This window comes from Dicentrarchus labrax, unplaced genomic scaffold (assembly GCF_905237075.1).
Source record: "Dicentrarchus labrax unplaced genomic scaffold, dlabrax2021, whole genome shotgun sequence".
Lineage (NCBI taxonomy): Eukaryota > Metazoa > Chordata > Actinopteri > Moronidae > Dicentrarchus > Dicentrarchus labrax.
In genome coordinates, this window is record NW_026136724.1 from 5978773 (window position 1) to 6001517 (window position 22745).

At 39.4% G+C, this 22745-nt stretch overlaps 1 protein-coding gene across 1 annotated transcript in view; it reads left to right on the forward strand.

The window, feature by feature from the left end:
• The first annotated feature begins 13158 nt into the window (after positions 1-13158).
• Positions 13159-22745, forward strand: part of slc38a4 (solute carrier family 38 member 4) — a 37331-nt gene continuing 27744 nt past the window's right edge. The window contains exon 1 of the mRNA XM_051392347.1: positions 13159-13346. The gene's annotated coding sequence lies outside the window, so the exon portion shown is untranslated. The remainder of the gene's footprint in view (positions 13347-22745) is intronic.

Sequence of the window (22745 nt, forward strand, 5' to 3'; positions counted from 1 at the left end):
CCCAGAACTAACCCAGCATCAGGATTGGGAAAAGATGTAAACACCTCAACAACGTGAGCTCATTTTACCTCAATTTTCAAGCTGCACTGATGAATAATTTTATATGAGCAATGGAAAAACAATTACTATGTGTAATGTGAAAGGTGTCACCCGTAGTGGAAAAAACCTGAGAATTATCTCCCAGCTTTGCACTTCCCTTCAACACATCATGGTTATGGTTCACCCTCGCTGCTCCCATCAGTTGCCATAACTGTTTTTTAGGAAAAAGCTCTGATAAGCTCACTGTACAATACCTGCCCAAACAACAGACACATAGTTAGCAACTAGTTAGTGAACACACAAGAAACTCCTGTCTGGCAGAAGCAGCTATCCACTGGACCACAAGAACAGTTTCTTCACATCTGCAGGTGGCCTCATCAACAAGACCTGGGACGGGGTACCAAGATAGCTTACCTGGTAGAGCTTGCACCCACTGTGTCCCAGGGCTGACTCCGACCTGTGGTCCTTTGCAGTTTCTTTCATCTTTTCTTTTTTCTATAAGTGAAAAGAAGATTAAAACAAAAAACACCCATGTACTATAAACCCACAAAACATGCCATCCTGCTGTAAACGTTAGGTGCTCGCTGTGGGACAATGTTAGGCTCCCTGTGAGTTGGGCGAGCCCGGACATTAATTTACCCTCTAAATATTGGCACTGGCCATTAAGATATCCAATAGTCCACAATTTTAAATTTTAAACTGTTATGCAAAATGTTTGATAGGCTTAAAAGCCAAAGTGTGTTTGTGAAGTATTTTGATTAACTTTACTATAAAAAATAAATGAACATTTGAAGAGTCAGAACTGTATCAGTGATCTCAGTTAGATTTGGTGCTATGGAATATTAAATCATTCATTTTGTCTCAGCCTTTCAGGTGTGTAAAAATGGGGTTATGAACTTCTTTTTTCTTTTTAAAATAAAAAATGTGAAATGATCGTTTTTTTTATTGATATCAGTGATGACAAGCAAGTAAAGTAAAAACCAAAGTTCCAAGGAAAGCGCCTTCTGTGCATCCAGCACAAATGTTTCTAGAGATTGTGGCTAGCGCCCGTGGTATGAGCCAAACTTGATGGTTTAATTTATGAACTAAACTAAGGACTTCTATTTAATTCCATTATGTGACACTATGTAGTGTTTAATTACCTTCAGGTTAAACAAAAGGCCAGAACAGAAAGTGTGAATCCAGATTGGAAATCTGTTGCACCAGATGGCCTGTGAATCATTCTTTTCTCTTTTGTGTTTCCCCAAAAATAATTCTACTAATAACAAAGCCGAAAATATTGACGACCAGGGTGTCTCAAGCTGAGCGGTAACTGCCACTGCACGTGTCCCCTGTTTTCTCCAAACCTTTTGGGACACGTGTGCGCCGTGGCGGTGGTCCCTCCAGCCCAGCCGACCGTTGGACTGTTTGGGTTTCTTGCTGCCCGACCCCAACAGCAGGAGAGGAGTGGGGGGCTCCTTTCATGCGCATGTGAATGTCAACAGCAGCCTCATCCACCAAAAACCTGCCCCAGACCCATTAGCGAGCAGGGGCCAGAAAAACACGCGTCGGAAAAACACATTGCATAATACCTTATGTAACAAGCCTCCGAAATTAATAGCTGGAGCAGAGAAGCGGAAGAATCGGAAAATTATGTCGAGGCCTTTCGGTATTGTGTTGTCTTCCCGGCATGAGGGGCACACAGGAGGGCTCAGAGGATTCACGAACAGGAATGTTAACGACTTGTCATGGACACTCAGAGTAGAACAGCTTAAAAACCTGACAATGTGCAACAAGTGTTCAGAAAAGATGGAGACGCAATATACCTTCAACCTCCTCTGAACTGTCACTTTTTTAAGTTAAAGGGCTCAAGATAGTTAGCAACATATTCCCATCAGCAATCATTTTGTCAGAATGTATGTTGAATAGTGTTCAAATCTCATTCTGGTTTACATATTTATCATAAAATCATTTTGGAACCACATTCTCTAAATTGTCACTCAGAAAAATGTAAAAGTTTGAATATAAAATAAAGTCAGACCATTAACAGAAACAATATGCAATTTGCTGCAGAAAATTATTGCCAGCATTTGATTTAATCCACTGTGAGTAACAGATGGATTTGGGATTCAACACATCCGGACAATTCAGAAAAAAAAGAAAACTCAATCCACTTGTAATTGTTTCCGGTTATTCTCCAAACTGTTAGTCTTGTGGAAAGCCCTGCCCCTTTGAGTTGCATCTGGGGTAAAGGGTGTCATAAATCTGTGTATAATATTTGCTTTAAAACAAGTTTGACTCCTTTGAGATAAGAAGAAGCCTATCAGCTTTCACAGTGTGAAAGGGTGACAACATTTCTGCACTTTAGTGATTATTCCTGATAACAGGCTCATTTCCATGTAGTGCAGCACATGTAAGATAAATATACTTATTATTATTATTGACTGATTATGTCAACTCCTGGAAGTGTTGCTGTTGCTTTAACCAAAAAAATGGAACAGACATAAACATAATGATTTCAACTACAAGCTGTAAAATAACATCTTTATCCCATTATCTTATTGTCACAGTCAAAGACTAGTAAACAGAATCTGCAATTTCTAGGAATTTCAGCATGTAAAAAAAAATCTACAAGGCTAAGAGGCATAGCCAGAGAGATTGTATAAACTGTAAAATGGAGACAATGCATTATTTTGAACATTATTTTGACACCCAATTTTGAATCAGAATCAGTTTGAAACATCTTAAAACTAATTTCTTCACATGAAATAAACACAAGAAGCAACTTTTTAATAAGCTTGTAGTAAATAAGGTCAATCTCTCAGCTGACCTGCTGACCCACTTGGAGCCCGTTGGAGCTGATGCTCGTAAATCTGAATGCTCTTTTATCTTTATTGTACAAAGGACTGTTATACATTACAGACTTTTTGTCCCAATGACATTGTGGCGACATGTGTAAGCGCTGCCTGGATTATTCATGTACCACAGAAAAGTTAGGAGGTGCTTGGGGTGGACGGTGGGTGTACAAAGCACTAGACAATGGAATCAGAGACTGGGGTTCACTTTGGGGGACCAAACATGTACATTCTGCTTATTTTATTTTTTTGATTCTCAATACATCGGGCAGTTTAAGGCTAATTGTATGAAACTTGGCCAGGATTTGTTTTTTAATATTGTTTTTTAAATTCCATGATCCCCTCTATTGCAAGGTGTATAAAATAGGAGATCTGCATATATACCTACACCCTTTAACCTCGGGCCTGACTTGGACCCATTGACTCCCATTATAATAGACCAAATGGGCTATTTATGTAATTTCTTGATCAACACAGCGCCTCCTCTCTCCTATTGGATTCGTAGCATGTTTATGCAGGTGCATGTTAAAAGTCTGTGAGAATAGTTGGAATGGTAAATGGATCTGTACTTGTATAGCCCCTTTCTATACTTCCGACCACTCAATGCGCTTTATCCCTCCTGAGACCTGAGCTTTTGTTTGGTGTGCATTTTTAATTTCTCCTAGCTATTTGGTATAGTAGGACCTGATAGACATAAAAACCCAAGCATTGTCTTAGAACAATGGTAGTAGTAGTAGTTTTCACAAAAAAATGATCATATGTGGACATCTGGACTTTATTTACTATAAAACTTTGTCCCCATATGAGGATGCAGGGTTGCAGGAGGCTATAATACAGCCACATTCACCCTTTCACACACTCAGTCCATCAAACAGAAACTAGCTTACATAAAAACGTAAAGAATATAAAAAACTTTATATCTATGGTTAGGTCTGAAGTTGTTAAAAAGATTTGATGCGGTGAAAGTGAAAGAAAAATGTATATACTACATTTTTATGAGGGACCGTTTTGGGACCTAAGGTTTAAAAGTGTAACTTCATTTTAAAGGTGCGTCAAGGGTTAAAGTGCATAATGGGAGATGGAAACACTTTTTCTTAAACGGTAAGCGAACATTTAACTCACATGACTGATTATGTCTGTCTCCTCGTGGCTCTCATGTCTCTATAACACATCCATGATCCTTCCACACAGACCTGATGTAACCCTATTCACACCGATACATGAAACAAACAGAAGTGTCATATTTCCATCCGCCTATCGTTTTCTGCATTGGTTTTCACCATTACAGGGTTTAACTACCACTCTTTTAATTATGTCCTTTTTCTGCACACTCTTCTTCTGGTTTTTTTGACTGTAGAATTGGCGCCACCTACTGCTTAGCTCAATGGACCAACTGCTGATAATCGTAGAACGGTAATGGATGGAAAGAAGCATTCATTCGCATTTACTTTTAAATTCTGTTAAAATGTGCGATACGTTTGGATGGAAACATAGCAAATGTCACTCAACATTTACAAAACGTCTCATTTTGGAACTAGGCAGAAACCTCCTCATTACGCTGATAGAAAATGTAATTCAGGTGACATGATTTCTAGTGTATAAACATAGTTGCCGCTCTAAAGAATATTCAGTTAATTGGTTTTGTGTGGCTGGACTCATTAGCCTGAACACACTGTACTTTTTACATCGCTGACTTACATCGCTGGTCAGGGCAACATGTCTAACCTGAAGAAACACCTGGTCAAGCACAAAATATATCTAAAATCTGAAGAGTGCAACGTTACCGTGTTTGATAGCCTGAAAGCAAAGTCCCGTCAGTAGCCAGCCAGAGTCAAAGTTGAACCCTCCTCATACGCTAAAAACTCTTCGACATCTTGAGGTAATTAAGTAGCTAGTTGGATAAGTTGTTGTTGGAAATAACTTGGCTTTTTTTATTGTCTTGGTTGTTAGCGTAGGATTTTTACTAGTGTTAGCCACAGGGACTTTCAACTCATGCAACTGAAACCTTTCACAGGCTATTTTTACAGGCAAATATTACAGTATGCAACACTGTGGTAGTGAGAGAGGTTTTTTACAATTAATGTCACATTTTTGTTATAACAGAGACACTAAAGTACGGAAAGAACCGTTGGGTACGCAATTCCAGGTACTCTAATCATATCCAAAGATTGTGGCTGTACTGACAAACGTGATTGAAAAAGAGTATTCGTTCTGCCAGACCCACTCTGGGTCGATAAGCTGAAAAGGGGCAGTTTACTTAGCCTTACAATCAAACATGAAATATATCACTTTTCATTTAACATAAATGATTTTACCAACATGTACAGTGGAAGCTCTTATTTATTAAGTACATTGATTAAGAACATGATTTATACACAGCAAAGTCTCACCCAAAGAACACCTTTATTGAGTCAAAACTCTTCCATTTGTCCATATTGTGGGGATATGTTGGTTCTATGCTTTCTTATTGAAGGGCTTTATTTTATTTTGAGGTCAAGTCAAGTTTGTAGTTCGGTTATTAGTGTTCAAGATTTGAGGCTATTCTTAGACTGTCTTTGCTCTCGTGGTCAAAATAACACCCATCTGGATAAACATCCATCTGTAAGAGGTGAAGGGTCTTTGTCAGGGTCTGTGCTCTCTCCACTCCAACAGATGAGAACTTCTTTTTACTCTAAATCAAGCAGACAGATGTTGGATTGAACAAAAACACATACAGTGCGTTTGTGCATTTGCCCTCCTGTGCTGCTTGTCCATCAGCAAAACACAGATGTGGATATTATTATCCAGGAAACAGCGGGTAATTGCACCATGCATTTCTGTCTGACCATGAGCAAGGCATTGCTGGGCTAAGAGGAATCTTCTCCCAGGAATCATTCAAACAAGCGTAGAAATGTGTTCAGCACATTTGTGTAATTTCTGTGCCGGTTATATAACGAGCCCTTTTGTTTGACTGGTTTGCTCAATGGGAGTTACCCCACAGTAACAGGTATGTTCCAGTCTGAAGTTTATGTAAGCTCTATTTGTCAGTATTATGCTCAAGTTCAGGCTATCAAGTTCAAGTTTGAACAGAGTGGGCAGGACGGCTGCAACTGTTTTGGCTGCATGTCATCATGCAAATTTAACTCTCAATTATCTAGGGAGACACCACCCGCCGCAGAATTACAGTCGTTTGCTGGAAGTTAAAGACGTTTTAGTTCTTATTAGTTAATTTCAACGTGCTGATCTCTTGTTAAAAACTGTGTGACTCAGTCTTTTTTCCAATTTGTCAACGAAAGGACTAAATGAAGTCTAAGATGATAACTTAACATGCCGAGGTAAAAACTTCCTCTATTACAGTCAACTACAGATCAAATCAAATGAATTACTGCAACAGAAAGTTTGGCAAAACACAGAGGCAAAAGTGACAAAAGTTAAAAAGAAAAGAAGGAGCAATATAATCCACTATCACATGGCCGGAAACACCTTCTTTGTTTCTTTCATCATGTAGGTCAAATGTAATTTCAGTAAAGAGCTAAAGTGAGTTCACAGATTCCATTATCTTTATTGCAAGAGGTTAAAAGGCTTAAGTGTAGCCAGTATCTCTCGAATAAGCTCACGTTCATGCACGTGAGGACTTTTCAGGTTATTAACTTACTTACTGCAAAACAACAACAACTGCACTACAAACAGTAAAATAAACTCAGCATTAATACTAATATTAATCCAATATCTTTCATGTTTTCAGGTAAAGTTTGTTTTACAGTATTATTAAAATTGTATACAGACTTCCCTTATGCAACATGGGGGGGGATATAATGTACAATGTAATGTTTTTTTGTGACAGAACAATAAGGCCAAACAACACAAGCAATATATGACATATTATCGCCTTCACACCCACTAGCCTTAACCGTTAGCAAAGCTTTTTATACAGCCAACCAGCACAGAGCGACATTAGCATTCATTTGGAGTCATGTTTAGGTTATACATTGTCATTTGATTTATTGTTGCTAAGAATGTTGATTAGTAAAGCTTTAAAGGTCCAGTGTGAAGGATTTCGTGGCATCTACTTATAGATTGCAACTCATTCGCTTCACCCTCCCTTTCCAAGCACAAAGGAGAAACTATGGTAGCCACAAAATGAGCCAGTATTTTGTTTGTCCATTCTGGACTACTGTAGAAACATGGCTGTTCAAGATGGTGGACTCCATGGAAGGCGACATGTGGTATCTGTAAATAAAAACAGCTCATTCTAAGCTAACAAAAACACAACAATTCATATATTGGTAAAAACATACCTATGAATATTATATCCCACAAATGCCACTATCTCCTCCTTAATGTTACACACTGGACTTTTAAATGTCCGCGTCATAGGAATTTAAAATGTACTCTTTCTATACGGCCGTCATGTTTAAAATTAAAATCATCATCTTTCAAAAATGTTCTCCCAAACTTAGTCTTAAAATTCAACTGATTAACTATCACTACTACATTTATGCAAAACATCGTGAACAGCTTTACTCTCCTGAGGTATCTGAAAGTAAAATCAATGAAGATGAGCAACACATGGTGGTGCCAGCATGTCATCGCCTGCTTCAGACCTCTCACCTCTCACAAGTGACAGGCATTTTCTATTTCAGCTAACTAGGTCACCCGGCTTTATGAGCCATGGTTTTGCACATTTCGGTTTGCAGTTCAGTATCCCAGCATGCAAATCCTCAGTGGCTGCTAGATCAGCAGCTATCATCTAATAATAGTCCACAATATTTACTTGTTGCTAAACAGAAACTGAAAGCACTTGCTGCTGAAGCCACATACAAAAAAATATATAAAAAGGGAGAAGATGCAGTGGGATAAATAGCTCATGTAGTTACACAGAGCATATAGGGATAGATGAGTATTAGTGATAGATTCTCCTTCTGGCAACCTGGCAACTGAAACTAAACCTGATTACTCACAGTGTTGGAGTATTTAATCATTGTCAGCTGAAGGAGGCCTACTCTCATGTGAGATGCTTTACTGAGTTCCTGTGATGTGATTCAGAACATGAGACAACTCCCTCCAACATCCAACATGGGTATTTGTATATTCTGGAGACTCAGCAAAAGGGTGATAATGGGGCATCGTGGTGCTGCAGCTCAGTGGAGCTTGAACAGGGTCAGACCAAAGCTGTTGAAAAGGAGAGTTGTGACACGGTTTACACCTGGCATTAAAGACCCATTCAGGGTGGAGCAGTGCTGTTTTGGGGTGTGGGGGTGTTTATTTGTCCTTTAGAATGTAACCGCTGTGAAACAATCATAAGAAAATAATGCGGCACCCTCTCCTCATTCACTCTCTATGTCACTCGACCATGACTGTCTCTCTCTCTTTTATATAAATGCACACAAACCAAAGGAAGCTTCTTGGTTTCGCTATCTTGCAGCATAGAGTGCAAGCCAGATGCAGACGTCGATCTGATCGCTCAGAACACTTTTGGAGGTGTCCATTCTAATGCCAGGTGTATTTAGAGCTGGCCACTTGTGATCGCCCAAGATGCATGTTAATGCCGGGTATAAACAGAGTCACTATGATCTCGCCGCCACGCAGTCACATGGTTTATGTAAGCTCTCCACTGTTCTACACAAATCTGCACTGTCAGCCTGTTTGAATGGTTTCCAGCAGGTCAGACAGCAGCAGCTGACTACACTTATATTCAATATACTGTGAGTGATGGAGAGACAGAATTAATCCGTTTTTCTGTTCAGTTTTGAAGGAAAGGAAGAACTTAACTTACAATACATTTACAGTACGTATGCATATTTTTCTGGTGCTTATATGGTCATAATTACTCACATCATAATGTTGTCTTATGTTAAGACATTCGCATCCCAACATTTTCACCATGTGGAAACAGAGCACATATCCGGCATTTAAAGAGTTTGGAGAGTTGTGTCTTTTTTATAACCTTCCCAAAAACTAAAATGTAAGGAAAGTTTTAAACTGTATTTATCTGCTCCAACGTAAGCAGCAAATGTTAGCATGTCACTTGAGGCAGTTTCAACTTAAGACTACAAGTTTGGAAAAGAAAGAAATGTGGACCCAGTGTTTCCAAAATTCCTGCAAATTATTTTCAAGTGGCAAATCTGCCTCTGTTCTTACTGTAAACTGCAGTAAAGCTTGACAGGCGTAGCCACAGTAACTAAGGAGGCAGGGAGAGCAAACATCCAATTCAATTCCATTTTTTAATTTATGAATGCATTTTCTAGTACAGACAACAGTCCGCTTGCAGGCAGACGTAGTTATTTTTATACAGTGCTTATTCCTAAGTGGGATCTTGTGGGGATGATTAGAGACTGTATGATTATTATTAGGCAATTATTAGGTAATTTTTATATTTGCTGAAGGCAGTGCAGTCTGACTTCTACGGGAGAGCACTTAGTCCATAAGTCTAGTTCAACCTTCCCTTGCAAGAATTATTACATACAAAAAAGATAGTTACATCAAGAGGAGGGCCGTCATGTGCTCCATATGTCACAAAGGAGCATTTTATACCAGATGATAATTTCTGTCTCTGTATCAGGGCTTGCTTATCACCTTCAAACAAGCAGCTAATGTCCGTTCTGAAAAACACAATACACATAGATCTGATTACTGACTGAATGTCTCTTGTAAATTAAATTAAATCATTTTTTCACTATCCTCTACAGTTGCTCCTAAATTCTGCATCATAAAACAGCTGTCTCCCTCTCTCCTGCACGTGTGTGAGCGTTTACTGGCCGTGATAAACTTGTTTTTGATGTCTGTTTGGATCAGCAGGAAGAAGTTCCCTCTGAGTCTCCAGCTGCTGCGCCAAAACACACCTGGTTAACATTTCTGGTTATATGACTCAGATTGATGTAGCGGTTTATTGACGATAGGCAGTCACCTAATTTCACCTAATTATTAACAGATCTAATTCATATGAAATTTGTATTATTTAGGATACAGGTTGAGGCCAACATATTGCAGGGCCCCCAGAAGCCATCGGTGGTGGCCCTAGCACTGTGGTTCCCAACCTGGGGGTCACTAGGTGTTGCCATAAAAGGTTGGCACAGGAAAGCCCCACATATGCAGGGGGCCCAGATTAATTAAATTATTTTTTAAATCAGCAGGGTCAGAAATGAACACCTACCAAGTGTCAAATGTGGTAAAGCTGCTGTGCTGTGCTACACACATCCACTTTAACACACACACAACTATAACAACTTTGCACGCACTTCCTCAAACTCTGACATAAACACACGCAAGAAAACACACACATCAACTTTAACACATACATACCTAACAACTTCATCACATACACAGTCTCTGACAAACACGGAGCAAAGTTTTTGATGTTTTCTTGATTTTATGACTTATAACTTTTGTTTTTGGTTTTATTCTATAATTTCTTAATGCTTTAGCAATATTGTCTTTATTACACTCTGGCCAATGAAGCATTTTGATCTGAATTGATTTTTAACAAGGAAAAACAGCAAAATCGATCACAAATCAGTCCTTATCAATGGCGCTGCGCTGTTACGTGTGCTAATCTTTAAAATGAACACTGCTATTGATCGAGTATTTTCCTGGCTGCAGTAAACAATCACACTGGTATTGAGTGTGAGGGCTTTCATACCTTTCTGCCTGTTTTTAAGAACTCAACATATTCATTTCAAGAAAAATCCTCCAAGACCTGCCAGTGCTCAGCAGTCAGAGAATAATGTTTCATTTCATTCTCTTTAACTCTGTTTCCCACATCTCAGGAAGCCTCTGCCTATATATTTCACTCCGTCCAATATAACAACTGTTCGTGTCACTGTGCGTTCAAGCCAACTCATGCGCTTTCTCTCTCTCTTCTCACTGATGGCTCCAGACCAGGACCCTTCACATAATCAATGTGTATAAATAATAGATGAATAGATGGAGATTAGGCTGTTTAATTTACGCTGTGAGCCTGGTGAGCAGTGTCCTCATCGAACATGTAGGCAAGAAGGGGAGAGAGCTGTCAATCGCCTGTTTGTACATCCTACAGGAAGTAATGTCTGTCGCAGCCAAATAGCTGTTGGCACTGAGAGAGGTGAAAAATGTGGGCGGATGTTGTCAAGCTAACACCGGCTTCCTCTTTCCACCCTGTGAGTGCAGGAGGAGGTAAAAGACAGGAAGTAGCAAAGAACATTAGATACTAGCTAACTAACCAGAAGAAAGGTGTGCTATCAATCTGCTGTCTTAATGATATAGGAACATTTTTTCATCACTTTTCACTTGAAACCACACACAACTTTCTGTAGTGGGATGATGTAAAAGAGAAAAGCAGTGAGGAACAAAAATCTTTATCAGGATAAAGTGTAGGCTTGTAGCATTTATTTTCATTCTTCTATTGAGTTATAGACTTGTTTGACGTTTTGCAATTTGAAAGTATATAGAATTACTTACAACATTATACCTGATGATGTTTTCCTTTCCGTTTGGTCTATGTGTTACTGGATGATATACATTCTTTTTGATGTGTGACATACAGTGGTGTTTTGTAATCCCATTAAGGAGAGGGCACAAGATTGGCATGGCACAGAAATAACAAACTAAATGCCTGTTTTGCAAATGGAGTTTGGTAGTTCTTTGTTTGGAAAATTGCTCCAGCACAGAGAAATCGGAGTGTGTTGTATGTGCGGTTTGTCTGCAGTAAACAGAAGAAGAGTTGCGTTTTGTGAGGAACAAATACCCGTTGACTGACAGACAAAGGCAGGAGCGGCAAAGAAGTCAAAGGATAAAAATCACAGTACGCACACACTGTTTGATTGACAGGTGAACTCTGAAGTGCAGTGCAGAACAAAATGGCACAAAGGAGCAAAGAAGAAACGCAGTTTACACACTGTATCTGCGGCCTTATTAGTTACAGTGCTGATAACTGTCGGCTTTTGATTCAGGAAGGATTTTGACAACTGAAATACTACCTCATCATCAAGTACTCAGATATTTTACAGCAGTAAAAGTATCAGCCTGTAAAAAAAAAAAAAAAAGATTGATTATGTGGTCTATAAAATGTCAGAAAACCAACCAAAGTAAATTCGCATTGGAGAATCTGCAAACTAGGGAATGATTGGAGTCTTTACCTGAAACATGACTTAATAATGGATTGATAATCAAAATAGTTGCCGATTGATTTTCTCTCAGTCGACTAATAGATTTGCTATTTTTACTAATAATAACACATAAGCAGAATTTTAATTTAGCTGGTTGAAGTGGAGCTACTTCTCTGTTGGGTTGTTTAATCCATAACAACGTGGAGTTTATGACAGTGTTTCTCAAACAGGCACACATACCCCTAGGGCTACTTTGGAGTACTGCAGGGGGTATGTGACATATCTTAAATACGTATTTATAAAATATCAGTCATGCATAATTCCTAAAATAATAATACTGTAATAATAAGTTCAATAAAGGTTTGATAAAACAGCCCTAAAACCTCTGGAAAAGAGTTTGATCAGTGCAGTTGCACAAAGATTCTCAGTGAGGCACAAGCTCTTTCTACTTAAATTTTAAGTGCAACTTCAGTGCAGTCTTAGTGTTATTGCATGATGACAAACAGTGGTTTGCCATGAATTTAGAAATGGATTTAAGATTAGTAACTGTATTTTAGTCACAAGGTTGTATTTTTTATAGTTTTTTATTAATCTACCAAAAAATGCACTGGTCTGAGGACACTAAATAAATATTTCTAAAGAGGGATTCTTATAAAAAAAAAGTTTGATGTGGTTTAGATGTGTTAAACCGTTGTAGCTGCCACATAAATAAATGTAGTGGAGTAGAAAGTAAAATATGCCTCTGAAATGCAGTGTAAAGCAGCATAAAATGGCAGGCAAGAACATTTTCCTCAAAACTGTACACTGATCTGATCATAACACATAAATTATAAAGTCTGTATGACACATTCCACTAAATGCTCCTGTTTCTACTCCCTTACTTCCCCTTTAAAACATAATTGCAGTGGCTCCCAGTGTGGAGCTCCTTTCTCTGCCTACAACGTGGCCAGGCGGAATGTAAACAAAGGATCCCAGTCAGTAAACGTCCACAATCATTAAATAAACTCCTTTTTTTATCTGAAACGTTGCACAAACACGCTTTAGCCAGTATAAATATGCACAGGGATTATTATATCTAAAAGTAACGCATTTGAGATGAAGAAATGGGAACAATTAGATCGAGTGAATCCACCCGGATCACCAGCTTTAAGGCGATCAGATACCCTCCGTGCAGTTACAGAGGTCTTGTCAAACTGAGGAGACGCTAGAAACAGGGGGGTTAATGGGAGAATAAGGAGCCCCCCAGCAGTGCTCGGCGGTGTAACACGACGCTTCAGGAGTTGCCATCATCACATGGCAGATGGAAATTTCCACTCAGACTCCTTGCTTGTTAAATGGGAAGGGTCTCCAACTCTTGTCTCCACTAGTCCGCCTCCCTCCTCCGCCTGCTACAGCTGTCCGCCGCGCTGAGGTAAAAGCCCGACATTTACGCATCTATTCCTTCTGCTTTCACTTGTTTTCTTCCAACCTGCATGCGACTTGCTGGTTAATTCTGACCACCATGTATGACTGCCTGGGAGCGGGTAGTTTTATTCTCATTATTTATTTGATTGGAATAAGCAGCTCGAGAGGGGAGGGGGGGGGTGTTATTGCCTCATTAGAAAATTGGAAAATACAAGAAATGCTTACTTTTGCACCAGTTTTTACTGACTTCTGTCTATTTTCCTTCTGTTTTCATTGGTTATTTGTGCAGATACATTGACAAACTAACATGCTGATGAGAGAGAGCAACAGTAGCGCTGTGTGGAGCGCTTCCTGCAGGGTGTTGCCTGGAGTCAGTATAAAGCTGCATTAAGCGCCAAACACGCGTCTGTATTTATACAAGGACAATTCCATTTAATCTGCTGCACGGTTGTAATTTGGTGTCTGCATCTGGGTTATTATTAAATACACGTTTCCCACTGTAGTCACCAGTTGATCACACGCACTGAAACTACCATTTACATTATGTGTTTTTGCATGCTTGCTCTGCTGCTCCGTGCTTCCTGAGAGAAAACACAAAGGCGACTATTATTATTTCCCCCACTTTGCATCATTCAGGTTGCTCTGTGCGTACTCCCAGTGTGTGTGCAACTCACAAACCACAGGGAAAAAAACTAGTTCTTTATTTTGGAGGGATATACAGATGAGAAATATGACTATGAAGATATAATGTGGATCATGGGTTTATGTAACAGCAGGCTGTAGCATGCAGAGTGTGGCCAGCAGGGCTCACTTAATAAATATGTTATGACTGCAATCACAGGTTCCAACTCTTGTCATGCTCTGGTTGGAAAAATTCTTTTTTTTTTTTAAAATAGTAAAGCTTGATTTGATCTCCAGAAACTTTCTCCTGAGAGGTTCGCCCTCAGTGTCAGCACACAAACTTTACTCTCTCTCCTTTACTGCTGTTTGATTTAGCTCTTCCTCTCTGACTCTGTAAGTACTTGGTAATCACTCTGTGAAAGAAAATCGCATTGGATTTGACGGTAAGACAGAGCAGTATCATTTGGCTCTTTGAGGGGCGGGGGGGTTTATCCAAAATGTATCTTTGCTTTGATGCCTTTCACACATGTGCTCAGTCGCTGTCACTTTCTCCGCAGTTGTAGCCTGCTTTATGTTCATCTGTGTCTTAAGCCACTTTTAGGTGAAGCATCTGAAGCAACACACCCTGATCCCAGCCATGCATGCCACTGCTCATGACTGGAAACAAGGACTAGATTCAAGCCAGGAGAATATCTAGGCTTAGGCATATTTAAGTGTTGTGTTCAGTTTCTATAATTTGCTCGGCAGAGTGCTAAAAATACCTGGTTGCCACACAGTGACTTTGCATATAGCCTTTCAAACCCGCTATGTTCCCTGTGTTCTTTGCTTACATAACAGAACAGACCTAGTAATGTCTTCCCTTAATGAAGCTCCACAACATATTTGTCAAATAGATTTTTAATGTCTGCAGTTGTAGTAATACCCACTTGGCTATGGTGTATTTTTATTGCGGTGATGTTAAAGCTTTGAGGTGCACACTCATGGTGCTCTAGTAAAAGCTGCATGCATGAACACACAAAACAGTTTTCTTCAACTTTCTTCAAGAAATGTGCTTAAATAGAAATGAAAAGAAAGATTACAAATGTGAGTCATTGATGTTTTTGGCATGACAGCTCACAGTCAGATTGCTAGCTCGCATCAACCAATTTCAAAGAGGATTACAGAGTAAATTAGGTGTTACTGAGTTGACTAAAGTTTGAATGGTAATCTGTAAGATTTCATTTTGAATCCAGCTATTTAGCTTTATACTTCCATAAAGTCTGAAGACTTAGAAAAGACAGCTTAACACAAAGAATGGTTGAGATTAAACCGATGCCAAGATATCGTGACTTTTAGTCCCAAGTACGGATCAAACTAAAAAAATACTGGATTCTACATTATTATATTGTTATATTGTTATATTATAATGCATCTCAATAAAAACTCAAACCATCTGTAATGCAGGATATCTGTTCAAATGTGGACCCTCCAGGATGAGATAATCCTATTGACATCATTATGACATCATTAGGGTTATTTTCTCCAACTTAAAAAAGTCTGTGAAGTTTGGAAAATGCATAACTTTCAGTGTTATGTTTTCAAGGTTAGGGGTATGCTTTATATGAATATACTAATTGAAGAATGCTTGATTTTCAACATAATCTGTTTCATCCTCGCAATCACTCAAACAAAAATCTTTTAATATTTGAAATGAACGATCCTGTCGTCGTATTTGTTTGTTGTCTCGTGGTGTGTTCGCTTGTCATTAATAGCTAGATAAGTCCTGTGTTGGTCCCTTACTCTGGAAATCAGTAAGTAGTAGTAATTCTGTAGAACCTGTACATTTTTTGCAGTTGCATTTATAGTTTTGATGATAAAGGCTTTGAGAGTCTGGAAATGTTTGGCTCAGGTACACTGAAAGTGCATGAACCTTGAAAAAAACTCCCAGAGCAGCAGAACATATTACACAACTGTTGGCTGAGTAGGGCTTGTCATGATGAGTAAACTGACTCTCTGTATAAAGTCGGTGGAGTACGCCTTTAATGTTACACCTGTACACTCAAAAGACTCCTCAGGAACTTTTGCAGTGCTACAGGTGAGGGGAGACACCAGCACCAGGTTTTGAACACCAGATCTTGCCTGTGGATTCTCACTCCTCATTGGCTGTTAGACCTGAATGACACATGTAGGTCAGACCCTGCTGAGCAGCTGGGAGTTGAAGAGCTGCCGGCGCTGGCTGATGTAACTTGGAGTGCGTATGAGCAAATGAGCCAGATGCCGAGTCAGTTTCAAAGGAGTGGATATCACTAACACAAAGACACAGTGAGGCAGTGCCACAAAGGGGGTATGCATTTGGAAGTTTTCCAAAACTCTGTCAACACATTTAATTGAAATCTGAGAAGGTGGTTCAGTGTACAATATAAGGAGCTGCATATTTTTATCTGCAGGATTGCATAAGTTATTAACGTGGAATGTGCACTGAGGACTCATGCAACGTTTGAAAAGCAACCATGTGCATCTCAGCTTTTTTTATGTGAAAAGTTGTTGCAGGGGAAGCCCCTTGTTTTTCCTGCCCTCCACATGGTGGTCAGAGGTCAGAGGTCAGCTACAGGGGTTCAGTGTCCTGATGAAGATCCTATAAACATGGAAGGATGTTTGCCGACACAGCTGCTTGAGCACATAGTTCACTATACAAAACCATTTACAACTTGTGATTACTACTGTGAGCAGAGTTTATATTAAAAGAACATTATTAATATGGGAGGCCACATGATCTGTGCTAAGTAACCTTTCTCAGACGTATTTTATTTACAGATCCATTAAACGTACAGGAGTTTGACTTGTTAACGCAGGTGCAGGAGTCCTGAAACTCACACTTCTTTTAAAACTTCCCCTAAAATGCTAGTGTGATAGATATAGAACACTGAGTTTAATTTTAATCACTGTGTGAAAACAATGTAGAGTGATGGACTGCTTAACATGACACAGCATTTCATGCAGCATGGTTTAAAGCAAGAGTTTGAAATTTAGGAAATGTTCTTACTTGCCTCGTTGCAGAGAGATGAGAATATTGCTACCACTGTCATGTCTGTAGTTTAAATATGAAAGTATCACCAGTTTAGCTGTGAGCTTAGCTTAGCATAAAGACACAAAACAGCGGGGAACAACTTTACATTTTTTTGTAGGAATTAGATAAATGAGATATAACATGTTAACGGGTGAGCGTTAGAGGTTTTGATTGGCTGCTTTTGTTAACTTCGGACAGAGCTAGACTAGCTGTCCTCCTCGTTTCCAGCCATTTTGATAAGCTTAGCTAGCCTGAAGGTGGCTGTATGTTTATTATACAAACATGAGGGTGGTATCTAACTCGTCATATAACTCTCAGTAAGAAAGCAAACAATATTTCCTAAAATGTCATACTCAAAAAAAGCATGTTTTCTTATTTTAACCAAAAAGAAACGCAATCTTCAGTCATCTATTGCAGCCCGAATTTGCTGAAAATAAGACTTTTGTTATTTCAACATGTCAATCTCCCATCTGCCAAGAATGTGAACCAGGATTCAATATCAATCAGTATCGACATGTAGAATTCAATGAAATCTAAACAATACTCATGGTGCGTTCTATTTGTTTCCTGAGTTACGAACCGGAAGTTGCAAATACAACGCCCCCGAGGTCGTATATATATACGACTCGTCAAGTCGTCTGAACTCAGAGGACCCCGAGTTCAGTTACCAAGATGGCTACTCCGAGCATCACACGTAGTAAACATTGTGGTTTTCTACTATTCGAAGCACTTTTGTCTTTGTTGTAACCAAATGAAGAAGTCGTACACATAGCACTGTATACTGTTACCTATAGGCATGTCGCTACAGTTTTATTATGTGTTAAATACCGCCTAATTAGTTATTTTGTAGCTTGTGCAGCTGAAATTGGCTAGAGACGCTCCATGTTGCTATGACAACACTGCTCAGTCTTGAGCAGAAAGCAGAGCAGTAGCCTAACGTTAACGTTAATCAAAACGGAGTATTCAGATATCAAACTGTGAAATATGATTGTGTAGTATGTAATGAACATGTGAAATCTGCGGTGGGTGCTCCGTAAACCAGATAATCACTATACTATAGCGACTTTCCTGGAGGCGTCCATCTTTTCTCCGACTCGTCGTGTTGTGTGCCAAACAGAACGCAAAAACCTGCGGTTATGCGTTTTCCAACACGGATGTGACGTCACTCTCGAGTTGCAAGTCGCGATTACAAGACAAAACGAACGCCCCATCAATCTTAGGGAGGAATGAGGAAGGGGAAGGTGACGCCATTACAGTCTCTCGTTGCCGCTCTTCCAACATGGCAGTTTGTCAAAACTAACCAGTGCCCAAATGTCCCACAAAGGGCCTCTGCATAATCAGACATCAGCAGGTTCATGGTCACTGCTGCAACAGAAAATCATTTTTAGACCCAATGAAGACTCTCACACTGTGTTACAAATGGAATCTGCCTGAGCACAGTGCTTTCTTGTGGCCCATTTTTAATAATTAAAGTAGCCCTAATAATGAATTCATACTTACATAATGTTAAAAGATGCACTTCATTTGAGCGGCTAAAGATGAACTAAGACATTGATCGCTGAGGCTAGTTGAATTTTCAGACCTACAAAATGTCAATAATAGTCTTTTTTTTTTAAAGGCAGACTCTTAATTCAGTACTGTATGCTCTGATTACAGAATATACAGTCTATGTCATACTTGGGTGGGGAAAGAGCATGATGGCAGTCATCTGATATCTTTAAATAAGCAGTCAGATTAGTTCTGTGTATTACCCTATTTGTACTTCACTAATAAACTTAAAAACGTACGATGTTCTGTACAAAGTGTTTGTCATGCTCTGTTTAAGTTGGCCAGTGTTCAACATGGGGCAAACCAGGGAAACAAGAAAATGTGCAGATTATTCTGTAAATGTGGCGTCTTGCAGAATGAGCAGTGTGCCTCACATGCTTGATGGCCAATGACATATTTGTGCAGGTGACTTAACATGCTCAGATATTTAGAGAAAAGCTCCGGCTGCATGCTCTCAAGTTACCCTTAGAGTGCTGTTTTCGTTGTGCACACATGTTGGAAAATAGCACATACTGGACTTTCCTAGTCTTTGGTTCCAGTTCAGTCAAACAGAAACTGAAGCGCTTTTGAAATTAAATAATAAAGGCCATTAGACCTTTCCTCCTCCCACCAAAGTCAAGTTTGAAAACCTTGAGCTTGAAAAGAATGACAAGATGCCGCTGTCATCACCAGAACACACGTGCAGGCAGATCAATACTAACTGATAAGATGATCAGAGCGAGGGTCGCAAAGACTGGTTCACAAACAAGGTTAGGACACACCATGCTTATGTACAAAAGGCCAATATGGTGTTTACTAAAGGCCAACTGGCTTGAATGTCACATGACACTGTCAATTTGTTTTTTGTCTTTTGCTGTCGCCCACTGTGATTCGGTTTTACTAGATCCTCCATAGACATTTTCCTTTTGAATTATCTCGGGTTTTCAATGTTTCAGTGTCCTCTATTAGAAGGAATACATTTTCTTTGTTTGTGATTTTCTGCCGGCTTTCCTTGAAGACTTTTCAGCATAGAAAACCCATTAGTTGCAGTTTGGTTAGCTGCTGTCATTCGTCGTGCTCATTTAATTCAATTTAGCTGAAACTGCTTTATGGCCCTTTGTTATAGATACAACAAATATGAGTCAGTACATTTTAGAACAGTTAGATGTGTCTTTTGATTTGTGGAAGTTTACTCTGAAGATGTCAGACAGCAGAAATGTGGCGAGAGAAAGTGAAACTTTTATTTCTCCAGGGAGTACTGCAGTTTTAGTATTTATGCTCATGTACCATACATCCATAAATTTTAGCCGTCTAAGCTCAGCTAAAAGGCATGTGCTAGAAAGAGGAGCTCCTTTTATGTGTTACATAGATAAACTTTAAACTTTTAAACTTTAAACTTTTGGGACGCTGGCTCATGATCCAGCTTCTGGAATTCAGATCTTCGGACAGTTCTGTCTACCGAACAAATCATTAAGTAAAATTAGCACACTGCTGTGCTAAGCAATGCTCGGACGTGTCTCTGACTTGGCCTTGGTCTCACCAAATAATGAAGTAACTTCAACATAACCACTGATGTAGCATGCTTGTACCTGGCTGCCAAAACTCATCTGGTTAGCAATGGCAAAAGCATTTCTTTTTTTCCCTGTGTTGGTCTTGACTCTGTCTTTCTCACTTGGACTCCATCTTGACTCTCTCTCATGGAAGTCTGGTCTTGGACTTGTTGAGTTTTGGGCTTGACAAAGGTGGTCTTGAATACAGCAGTGTTTAGCATGCTAACATACTAAATTAAGATAGGGAACATTTATATTATAATGTTAGTTGTCATTGTGAGCGTGCTGACGTCAGTATTCAGCTCAAATTACCACAGTGCCTAAGTACAGTCTCACAGATGGCTGGCTGTGCATGACTGAAGGTAGCCTCTATGGTGGCACTGTGGCACTGACGCTGTGAAAGAGCCCTGGCTTGTTCTGTGAGTCTGTGAGACAGACGTGTCTTGTACAGAGCTGAAAAGAAAGTTACATATAGAAAATATGAAAATGAAAATATAGATAATCGGGATGAAGAGAACATACTGTGTAGTGTAGTTAACTGTAGTGTTAGTTAAAAAAATGGCCAAAACATCTAGCGGCACAGCTTTTTTATAGTTAAAATACCATAGTTCACACACTGAACACGGTATATTAACATACTGTAAAAGGGTGTGTCGGGAACTTAAACAGGCCTACACTACCTGTCAGGTGATAAGTGATGCCTCTGGCTGAAACACTCAACATATGCTCCACGTGTGCAGGCTTCGGAGTCAAGAGCTGAATATTCGCCAATACGAGACATCAGAGTTGTCAGGCATTGGTACTTTATGACTGTTGCTATCTCCTAAACATATCAGAAGGCTGCTGTTGTATCAGTTTTTGCAAATTTGTGGATTGGTGGATTTCTGGGTTAAATGTAAACAAAATACAGTGATTTCAAATGTCTACATATATACAAGAAATGTTTTTCGTTTTTCAACTTTAACTTTAAGTGCAAAAGTGACCACAGCATGGTCTAACAGTTCACCTGTAAAATGTATGAGCTTAAGCTAAAGAAAGGAGGAGGGAGTTGTCTCAACGTGCCACATAATAAATTCCTGTAAGTAGAGACTGACTGGATCATCTGGAGGAGTCAGTGCAGCACAGATGTGTGTGTGTGTGTGTGTGGTTGCATTTCTTGTGCTCCATCATGTGTCGTCCAAGGACTCTAATGTTACATATTATGACTAAGAACAGTAGCCTCTTAAGTCGCTACACCGAATGCAACCAGCAGCTGTAAATCTGTCCTACATAATTGCCCGCATGTAAGGTTACATGATTGCCCGTGTAAGGTTACCACTGGCTCGACAGGCTCACACGCTATGAGCACTGCAACCTTTTGCACGTATCATAATTACGTTTCTGTTACTAGTCCTATTACAGAGTTGACAATGAGACAGTAGGGACTTGGGCTGGGGTGCTAGTGTGCTTCATCACTTAAAGGAATTTGGGAAAATGTTGAGAATTAGATTAGAAGATTGGTGCCACTCTCGTGTGCTAAAGCCAGTACACTGTAAACATAGCTTAGCATAGAGACTGGAAGCAGGGCGAAACAGCTAGCCTGACTATGTCCAAAGGTGGAAAAATACCAGCCTACCAGGACCATGTTTATTTCCTGGACTATACACAAGTTGCCTGGCAACTTCACAGTTGCTTCTGGCCTTGAAATAGTATGCAACATAACCCCCCTGGAAACCACAACTTGTCAATTAAACAAACATGATAGAACATGTTAATTATTGAGCTTTAGAAGTGCTGTTTCCCTGTTTACAGTCATTATTCTATGCTGTGTTATGCAGTGTTATGCTAATCTAAGCTAAGATAATCAGCTGTCATATTTAATGTGAATGGTATCAATCTTCTCATCTAACTCTCAGCACGTAAGTGAATAAGGGTCCCACAATGTCAAACTATTGCTTTAACTTGACCTCAGAGAGGGGTGCAGGGTTTTGAGGTTCATGTCCTGAACAGCAAAGAGAAAGTCAATGATTTTTAGCAACTCACTCTGTTGACCCAAGATCCATCTTCCTCTCAGGACAGAGCAGCTAGTGATTGTTAGTGATTTTACTGAGTTTACTGTAATACTTATGCAGCTTGAGCCAATTTGGCAAATACATTGTGGTCATTTCTGAATTCTGACAGTTTCTGGATTATCTTAATTATTGAGTGTAGCGGTCAGAGAAGCAGGCTGGTTATGTTAAGAATGAATCACAGACTCCGTTAAACCGCTACATTTCAACTTCCAAACTTCTTCATTACATTTGCTTTGTGGCTTCCAGTGTAGGACTGTGGTTGCAATGTGCAGTTCCTGTGACGTGTGTTAATTTGTGTAATTGAGCCTGTGTGAAGCAAGCATGCCTAGATAACTTTCCACTCACTCTTAGAACACTGATTCATTAACATCAGTTGCAAATGTGATTTTTTTTCCCCCTAGGTTTGTTCTTAAATAACCAACCTTATGTGGTTGTGATGTATGGATTTGTTTTTTTAAAAATCAGATATATGAGAGGTTTGGTGTTTTTAAAATGAACTGAGAGGGTCATAATGCAAATATCCTGAGGCTTCTCACTGATGGAGGAAAAACAAGCTATGATGTATGTTACATCATATAACAGACGCCTACTTGCAAACATGTGCATAAAGA